Below are 9,672 nucleotides of genomic sequence, written 5' to 3'. Positions count from 1 at the left end.
AAAGAGGGAGCTCTTCTTAATATTTTGACACCAAAATCATGTCGATACACCTTACCGACTGCGAGGAAAGCCACCCACGCTTTAACTTGACAGACTGTACTTGCAATGCATTGTTAAAATAAAATGTTTTTTTTTTAATTACAAATAATTAAAAATCAAAAAAGACGACGCTATCGCGATGATGGGTACTGTGTAGGGTTCGCAGTGCAAACCTTTCACCTTGTTAAAGAAATACCACCAGGGCTCGACTCGGCCGAAGCAATAGGCCCCCCGACGGCAGGCTTAAGGGGCTATATGTGAACCCTGTTATAGCTTTTACCCCTTATCTTTTTTATCTTCTCAAGGTTGATTCCACTGAAAATGGGGAACTCATGTCCCGGCTCATCCTTATCCCAGCATTTTGAATCAGGTCTTAATAATTTACTTATTTTACTTATTTTTCTCATTTTATTTCTCCTTTCGTATATACCGTCCGTCGGCGGGTTAAGATCCTTTACGCCGAGGGTTAGTGTATTAGAGCGAAATGTGCGTATAAGGGAAAGAGACAAAACGTGATTTAACAGTAAGAAGAAAGCGTGTAGAAGTAAGGGAGACGGACACGCCGTACGTTACTTAAACGATGATCTGGCCGGTTAACGGAGAGTAAGATGAAAGGAGAAAATTGACCGCGCGTGTTGACAACTGAGGATTTACAATTACACACTGAACATGTCGACCCTGCTGACAAACAAACATCATATTTTTGAAAAATGCGGGTCCATCCGTCAATGCCGAAAAGGTGAAAAAACACATGAGGGTACAAAAAACTTTTCCGCTGTAGGACGGGATGGTATCAAGCTTTTTAGTAAAAGAAGTTTATTTCTACGCGCCTACATCTGGCCTGCATATTCAGCTCATAATTAAAGTCGGAAATGTCTATTCTGCAGTGGCTGGTGTTAGAAAACCAATAAGGCTAACAAAAGCTAATTACTTGTTTCAACACACTATATAAGATCTTCACAGCTCCCATAAACAAAAGTATTGTTAGAAGAATTGAGCTAATTAACAGGTGCGTCTACAAAGGTGCAGGAACACATCAGCGCGTCATATGAATGGCCTGAATTTACCACCAGAAAGCTTTCGATTCAACCTCTCATTGACATAATCAACTGTCTGTTGTAAAGCTTAAAGTTTCATACACATTCAGTCAGAAGCATAGAGAGATTGGTGCTCTTTTGATAAACTAGATTGACTGTCAGCGTAAGGTCACTCATGTATTTTATATGGATGACTTAAATAATCTATTCTTCTGATTAAAGCAGTTTTCAGAATGCTTTCAATATCAGCAAAGGGTACATAAGACGGATTGATGTGGATTTTGGATTGTACAAATTTGCCGTGATACATTTGAAGAAAGTAAAGATTGTTTACGTTTTCATAGACCCTGAGCTTGTGGATATAAGTGTTATAAGACATTTTGACACTGGCGAAATCTATATACTCGGGCATGCCTTAAAGTCGCATTCAGGACGTAACGTTAATAAAGAAGTCTCTCCGAAGTACGAACTAGCAATTTTTTGGACAAATTGAGTCTTTAAATTTGTCGGCGTTGAACAAGGTATCTGCCACTATCATGCTTGTCTTTCCAGTTATCCCCACAAATAAGAACGAAAGCTTATACCGTTGAAAATGTTAAAGACCGCTCTTCAGCCAAAGTAAAGAAAGCATAGGTTAAATAATTTCGCCAACAACTATTCGACAATAAAATGAACGAAAACTTTCCCAGAAATATATAAGACCAGTCCTTGTGGATGGATCAAACTTTTGCTTCTCTAAGATCATTAAGTCCTTCTGTAGGTTGTAACAAGGCAAAATTTTAAACCCAAAAATTATTATTTAATTTAATCATTGTTTAGTCTCGGCCACCCTCCTCTGCGTTGCATCATACTCCAATGACATATATATTTCAGAATTAGAATTAATTGTTCGTGGTATTTTGTTTGTTACGATCTTGTCTTGGCCTTTAAGAAACGGTGCACGTCGAGGGATTTTGAAACTCTAATGCACACAGTGGACTGAGCCTTACTCGCTGCTGTCGTTAAATAATGATTGAGATTCTCGTGTTGAATCTAGCTACCGCTTTTCTGTTGCTGTCTCCAATGGCCCCGCAATTTGGCTGGGAATCTTGGATGCCTGTGGAGCCAGAGATGACAGCGAAGAATTCTTCCTAGGCTTTGGAAATGAATTTAGTCGCCTTGGATCTATACCTCGGTCTGCATCAGTAATCCTTATAAGGAAGGAAGTCCTTACATCCCCTAATAGAGCTTTCGATGCTACGGCACTGGCCGAATAGCCAGCCTCTTTGAAACTCCCGCGATAGGATGCAAATCAGGTCGGCTTGTCCCCGATTTGTTGGCTTATGTTTGGTCACATACAGACAACTCTTGTACCAGAGAGGACGAGAGCTACCTTATTTAACGGAAATGCTTACAGAATTTCACAACAAAAACAGAATCTCACAACAAAATATTCCTTAATTTGGGAAAAAATTGGTTGAAAACATTTTTTTTAATTACGTAAAAAAATTCATGAAAAATTTTTGTATAAAACAAAAATATTTTGAAAGAAAAATGTTATTAAAAAAAATTTATGAAACAAATAATTTTGTTTCACATTAAAAAACATTTAAACATTATTTTATTTAAAAAACCTAATTAAAATGGAGAAGATTGCCCTGGCAAATTTTCCCTCCCCTACTCCCCTACTCTGCCGACTTTTTCTCGCTCACTTGTCCTCCTTGCATAAAGTACGATGTACTTAAGCGCCCAGTTAAAAAAATTCGAGGTGTACAAAAAAGCGAAATCTAAGCTCGCTCGACAAGTTCAAACCTTCACCAATCACCTAGAGACCACCCCAATGGAGAAATGAATTTGCTTCCAGGTATATTAGGGATATTTTCACATCAAATACTTACGGGAATCTAAAAATTTTGATAGTAGCCAAAGTCGTTATGATTTTTCATGAACTTAGTAGTCGAAGAAAGAAATAAGAAAAAAATGCCACCTGGGCACCTGCACAGTTGGATTCAATTACTAAAAGTGTAATTTATTTTACTTTGATAATTGCATTAATCAATTGGTAAAAGTTTAAACTTGTGAAACAAGCAAGGTTTGCATTTTTGAACACATCGAGACTTTGATTATGAGACTTTGACTTAGTTTCTTTTATCCGCCCCTACAAGGATAAGGATAACTTGCGGGACACTTTCTTAACAAAAATCTCTGTAGATTATACAGTTCTCAATTTCAAACAAAAATTTAATATAATTGTTCACTCGACTTTGAAGCAAACAGGAGCCTAATTTATTTAACATCCAGAAATTTAAAAAATAAGAATAATTACTTTTGTTTGGTAAAAACGCTTCAACAATATTTTATATGCATATGAAAAATATTCGAACCTCATTTGAGGAAAAAATTCTGCAATATGTATGAGTATATAAATTATTATTATAAAATATATTTAATGGGAAAATTCATAAACTAAAAAAGTGTTAAAATTTTTTTTATATTTTAAAAAGGGATTCGAATTGATCGAGGCCAACTATTAAAAATCACTCTTCTCGCCAGGTACGTTCTGGATACAATAGCACCATTACTAGGGGCAGAATACGTCAAGCGTTCCCCTTTAAAATTAATTTTTTTTTGATCGGCTTGAAATTCGGCTGAATTATAGTCCTATTGGACCGACATTAATTTACCAAACCAATTATTCATTGATCAATCAGTTTTCAATATACAGGGGTCTCAAGTCGTTCGCGTTTTGACGCAAAAAATATGGCGTATTCCATTTTATAATTTGCCTTGGTGGTGGTGCTGAGTGGACGGATCTAGTTTTTTTCTATTTTTGAGCATGTTCACCTATAGCGATATTGAGGACATAAATAGGTATAAACTCATACAAAAGTTGTAGATTATTTTCCATCTATAGGTTTTCTATTAAACACTTTTCTCTCTGACGTCAACTTTCGCCGAAAATAAAAAAAAATACGTTTATTATGAACGATTTGACCATTTCCAATTGTTCAAGTGCAGTTAAAAATGTTCATTTTTCCAAAGTTTAATTCGCCTGGACTATAATAAAGACCGTGAATTTCTCCAATGCTGGGGATTAATATTAAGAGAGTAGGAAATTCATTTCCAAATGGAGAAGAGCAGTATATCAATTTTTAGAGTTTGAGGTTGCAGAACATGATTAAAATCTTTTAGATCTGCAAATACGTTAGATTTTCTGGATAAGCGTTATTACTTCCAGTGCAGAAATTTTTGTGGGACGCCGGTCGGGCCCGATCTGAAAAAATGTGAGCCCGATGGTGTACTTAGTCTATAGCCAGACCGTAAATGAAACGCCCTACCCGATAGGGCCCAGATGTGGGCGTCAAAAATGGGGCCCGTTATGGCCCAGATATTGCCCTTTTAATTTTTTAATTCTATATTTGGTAAAATTTCAAAAGTTTTTATATTATTATTTTTCAGCTGTATATTTTAGAAAACTTCTATTATATATCTTTACACATCATATCTCATTTTCAATATTCTAAATTACATTATCTGTTTGTATTGCTTGAATTTATCGATAAGAGTTGGCATTTCCAAGAAAACTATTATGCGTTGACAAACAATGTTCAAATTAGGAGCTATTACAAACACACACACAAATGAATTTTAATTATAAATATTTTTAAATCTTCCTTATATTCTTTTGGTTGTGTTCGATCTTTATTTTCACAATATCAGCAACAAAATATAAGATTCTAAAAAGCTGGAAATTTTTTTTTATTTACCGACAATTGTGTGACTCCGAAATCGCAATCTACTTTTTGCTTTTGGCATTTTAAGTTCGAGCAAAGGAAAACAATATAACGACGATAGCAGAAAACTGAACATAATCTTATCTAACTTAACCCGACCCGATGTGGTTCTGACGCTAGGAAAATCCGCTCGGAAAATCCGATCGGGCCCACATGGGCATTCGGTAATGAGTTGGGCATTTTCTGCACGGGCTGTAGCCACACAGACCGTTCCATAAAATCTCTAGAGAGGGAAGGGATGAGAGAGAGACCTGAACAAAATAGAGGAAATAAGTTACAATTTTAATCATAAGGATTAAGAATGCAGATGAAAGAAAGGAAGTAAGTAATAAATGAATATCCTTTTCGTAACTTCAGGTTTTATGAGTATCATTATGATACCTATCAAGTACCATTTATTTCCTTTGTAAAAAAGTATAACATTAAATAATTGTAGCTGATATTGCAAAAATAAAAAAAATTGAAACAGAAGAATAATTACCTTGAACGGATCCAGAATTATCCTTTTTGTAAGCATGTATTCGCACTTCTACTCAGATATTCGATGATAGTAAGTTTGATCGAGCGTAGATTGCAGGGTTATTCGTATTCCCACTGTAGAGTTATTAGTCAAGGAATGATTTTCTGGCAAAATTCCTTCTTTAAATCTTTGTTTCCATTGACTAAACCATTGCAGAAAATATTCCATGATCTACCAAAAAGGAGCATTACGAATATGAATATTTAGACCATTTGCTACTTTCAATTAATTCAATACGTCAAATAAATCATTGATATATTGGCAAAATGAGCAGTAGCTTTTCAATCTGCTAATCTTGGATCATGTATGGGAAATATTACATGACTGTATATAATGTGCTTGTTTGCATTTTCAAAACGCACTGATTGAGCTATTGAATAACATTTTATAGCATTGAGTGACCTAACAATACCTTGTTTTAATTTTCAAACAAAATTATTTACCTTGTTCATGAGAGGAAATATTTGGATATTAATATTTTTGTACTGTATGTTATATTTTTTTGATATACAAAGTCACTTTATTTGGTTGAAACTAACCTTACGAAAATTCGGCTTATTTTAGCCTTAATTTTATTACTTGAAAACCGTAAGGTGTAAAAAATAATTGTAAGAAAAATGTTAATTCCTTCAATTAGGTTAATAAAAGGAACAAATTATTCAGCTCCTTGAATAATTAGAAAAAAAATTATCACAAAAAACTGCTGTATTATATTCTTATATCAACTAGAAGGTGTTGGATTTGTGTGAAGATTGACTTTCACTGATTTCATGAAATCTCGAAGTTTTTAGACTCGCTAATTGAGGAAAACTGGATTTTACTTAGGGGTCTGTGTCGATGCTGTTATTCTCTGTAAAATTGTATAACTGTGCGTGGTAGCCGTAATTGTTTCAAACAGTCTTTCGACCGATCGTTCTTCTTCAAAAGTAAGACCACGACGAGAGTGTATTTCAGAAAAAAACTAATCTCGCCAGTGCTCCATGTGTTTACAATACCATATCATGAAATATAGGGCCCTGTTTGAGCAAGAAATTGCGCATCGCTTTTAAGATCACTGAACTCAAACAATTTACTTGGGCTTCTTCAGCTCCATTGACAGAAAATGATAAAAGTGAACTCAGAAAATATAGCAGTATTTAAAGTATTCACATTTAATGGATTTTTCGAATTTATATTAATTTACGCACACGGAAATCTTCTAAAGCTGATAATTGGAGCGAGATTAAAGCAATATTTTCTGGCAATCTTTTGGCAGCAATTCAAGAAGGGTCACCAAAACTGGACCCGAATTGGTGGACAATACTGTATTGGACAGCAATTAAAATATCTAGACACTGGTAATTTAATAAAATTGGTGATTTTTGTGCTATTAAATATACTTAGCACACAGCAAAAAAAGACTTACCATTTTTACAATTTCATATGAAAAATGAAGATGTCACAATAATTCGTTTCTTAAAACTTTCTCTTAAATTGAAGACTTTTCTTTGGTAGGAGTTTGCACAAGAACGTGTTCAGTAGTGCGTTATTCTTCGGCTTGCAAACAAAAAAAATTCCTTGATTCAAAATTCCACGCAGCTGCGTATTTGTGATAAAAATAGAAATAAGACCTTTAATCATCTGATTTTGTGAAAACATGTGCATTTATAATTGATACGAATTTTCGCTAAACCTTCGACAACAATGATTTTTTAATCCCTAGTGGACCGCGCCAACCTCGGGGGGCATGACAAGCGGCCGCCCGACCTGTATTGAGAGGGGCGGGGTTCCGCAAATTAAGAAATATATTGTGTAAATAAATGAACTAAAAAGGTACGAAAAATAAGCGAAAATAATTTAGTAAAGAACGTGAAATAAAACTGAACGTGCACACATCCATAATTCACAAGATTAAATTTATATTTATCAACAGGTTCGCGAATATTACATATGAGAGCACCATTCCGTAAGTATATTTTAATTTCTGTAAGTATAAAAAAGAATGCTTCTAATATATCCCTTTGCTGTATGCTAGCATATATAAAACGGATACAAAAAATTCCATTTGGAGAAAAAGTAGATCAGAGTTAAATAACTAATAATTTGTCTTAAATTGACAATTGTAAGTTATGCAAGAACCTATCCTGATTAGTTTGGTGAATTACGAAAAATATATCGTAGATAAATATTGATTAATAAATTTTGCCTAAACAGTTTTCTATCAATCCAATACAAATTTGTCTAACTTATCATCAGGCCAGCCATGTGCTCGAATCCATACATAATTTTTCAACCTATAATATTAATTTTAATTATTTTTAGACATTCAGATCACTTTCGAGTCATTTAAACATTTCTTTTATTTCGATCTCAATATTTTGCAATGTAATTTGATCCCTTATACCTTTTTCTATTCTTATTGCAGTAGAAATTTATCATCATTATTATCATTTTCATAATCGCTCTTGTTTTTTTTTGCTCATCACATTCTTTTTTGTCAAACAGCGGGGGGGGGGAGGGCTGTCTGAAGTAGATCCGCCCGACCTGTTTCAAATAGGATTAGCGCCACTGCTCTACAGAGTATCCTTATCCCTGCAAAAAAAACGTCAGATTAAAAAGTATTGTTTCGCATTCAGGAAATTTTGGCTAGAATTCCGCTTTCCGAAAAGTTCGCATAGGGATACAACCCAAAACAATTGAATGCGATACTTCGCATATAATATCTAAAATTTGAATGCGATTAATTGCGAAGAAAATGAATCCTGTTGAGTGCGCGAGTTCGCAATAATTTAAATTCTACTGAATACGATGGAATAAGAGAAAAGTTTGGAGCAAAATCAAAACTTTTTAATGCGAAAGTTCGTATTAATTTAAGTAACATTAAAATACGAATGAATAAGAAAACATTGAACTTAAGGTGCAAATTTTTTAATGTGAGAGTTCGCACCTAGCTTAATGTTTTTGATTTCGAATAAATGGAGTAAGGTTCGGAGAAAAATGGATACTTATTAATACGAGAGTTCGCATTTATTTGAATGCTATTAAGTGCGAATGAATAAGAGGAAGTTCAGAACAAACGTGAAATTTTTTGATGAGGAAATTTGCATTTATTTACATTTTTCTACATGAGAAAAAGAAGTTGAATACTTTTCAATACAGAACATAAAACATAAAACTTAGCAATTGCAGTTCATTACTTAATGAGGAAACTTTGAAGAAATTTAAGAAAATTTTATTTTATATTCTATAGTTGTTTAGAAATACGTAAAAAATAATTAAATCTTACAAAATATAAATATCTAAATAATGCAAAAGAAAAATTGAGTAGCTCATTGCAGAAAGAGTAAGCAGAAAAAAAATCTGTTTTTTTGGCATCCTAAAGAAGTACAAAAAATAGTCTTTTAAACTTTTTTTCAGCAAACAATTATGCTTAATAATACAGCGACGTCGTGCAACTTTTTGTAAATACAATTCTATAATAATAAGTTCGCCCATTCCATGTATGGGTGCTTTGACGCAGGTCGTGTGTAGCTTGGTCCGTATTGCGAATCAAGCGAAAGTAATGTTTATTTAAACTTTATTAAAATTGTATACCTATATCTTATTCAGCGCCATGAAATTTCACCGTTTCTCGAAAGAAATGACATTCCATAGAGAAAATTTAGTGCAATGACGTTCAATAAATACCATTTTTAATAACAAGCACTTAACTCTAAGTTTTGATTGTTTTAAAAATATTTATTTTGATTAACATCATTATTGTCAAAAATTGCGACAAAATTTGTCGGAACAAAAATGTATTGTTCCAAATTAACTTTTATTTACATGCAAGATTGTTTAAGCTTTAATCCAAAATATATTCTTAGTCACTAAATACTTTTTGGCTAAATTAAATTATCTTTCACGTTTTAAACATGAATAAATTAAAATTTTACGTTTTGAAAGCAACGAATATCAGGTAACTTACTTATAAGGAGTATCTTTTCTAAAGGGTTTCAGTACAGAACTACATGACAAACATTTTTATAGAAAATAACTTTATTTTTCATAATATGATAATATGATTTTTTTGATATAATGATTTCAAACAAAATTTATATAAAATATTGGTTCTAATCTTAACTTAGTAATAATTTTTTTAACATTTTGGCTTTGATATCTCTCGAACTTATTTTTAATTGATTCAATTTCACGGAGCAGAAAATATGCACACACATACATATATATATATATATATGTATATATAATTAAAAATTTGTCATAAGGACAACCGCAGGATTTCGCCGGGAGCGGGTGCTAATCTGAAAAATTGCACCCGCTTCCA

General features: G+C 33.2%; 1 protein-coding gene across 2 annotated transcripts in view; it reads right to left on the bottom strand.

Moving 5' to 3' along the window:
* LOC117177326 (homeobox protein OTX2-A-like) overlaps positions 1–9,672 on the bottom strand; it is a 643,707-nt gene that overhangs the window by 365,757 nt on the left and 268,278 nt on the right. For both annotated transcript variants that reach the window (XM_033367948.1, XM_033367949.1), the window contains exon 2: positions 5,331–5,540. The gene's annotated coding sequence lies outside the window, so the exon portion shown is untranslated. The remainder of the gene's footprint in view (positions 1–5,330; positions 5,541–9,672) is intronic.

The sequence above is a fragment of the Belonocnema kinseyi genome, chromosome 7 (genome assembly GCF_010883055.1).
Source record: "Belonocnema kinseyi isolate 2016_QV_RU_SX_M_011 chromosome 7, B_treatae_v1, whole genome shotgun sequence".
Lineage (NCBI taxonomy): Eukaryota > Metazoa > Arthropoda > Insecta > Hymenoptera > Cynipidae > Belonocnema > Belonocnema kinseyi.
The sequence above is the reverse complement of the archived record's forward strand: the minus strand, read 5'-3'. Positions and strand labels throughout refer to the sequence as shown.